General features: G+C 68.9%; 1 pseudogene; it reads left to right on the forward strand.

Moving 5' to 3' along the window:
* LOC102239602 overlaps window positions 1-521 on the forward strand; it is a 124,211-nt pseudogene that overhangs the window by 79,062 nt on the left and 44,628 nt on the right.

Genomic DNA, 521 nt, shown 5'->3' on the forward strand with positions numbered 1-521 from the left:
CTGGGGCGGAGCTGGCACCAGGTTCAGCCAAAGCTGTGGCCTCAGAAAGCGCGCGTGGGCCGCAGTGTGTTCAGCCCCGCGGAGCCCCAGCCGCCGGCTATTGCCAGCCAGTGCTCGGGGTGCCCACGGGGATGGGTAAAGCCCGCCAGGCCTGTGGCACTTACCAGGGGCCATCATCTCACTAGGCCCCGAGGTGGCAGCGTGAAGATGCAGCTATCAGCCGTGACCCCAGCCTGCTGCTGGTGTCGGTGCTGGAGCGGTCGGTGGGAGCACCTGCGGCTGCTCTGGAGGAGGAGCCTGCCCGGGCAACAGGCCCCGGGGCAGCCTGGGTTCTGAGGATCCACGACCCGAAGGCTCTGCAGAGCCTGGTGGAGGGCGGCGCGCACCTGGTGTGCACAGGGCGCGCGCACACTGACCTCATCTGCCGCTTCAAGTGGCTCGGCTGCTCCAAGGAGGCCAAGGAGCTCATCTTCTTCCGCGGCAACTCCTCGGTCCTGCCGCGCAGCCTGGGCTCCGGCGCT

This window comes from Myotis brandtii, unplaced genomic scaffold (assembly GCF_000412655.1).
Source record: "Myotis brandtii unplaced genomic scaffold, ASM41265v1 scaffold274, whole genome shotgun sequence".
Classification (NCBI taxonomy): domain Eukaryota; kingdom Metazoa; phylum Chordata; class Mammalia; order Chiroptera; family Vespertilionidae; genus Myotis; species Myotis brandtii.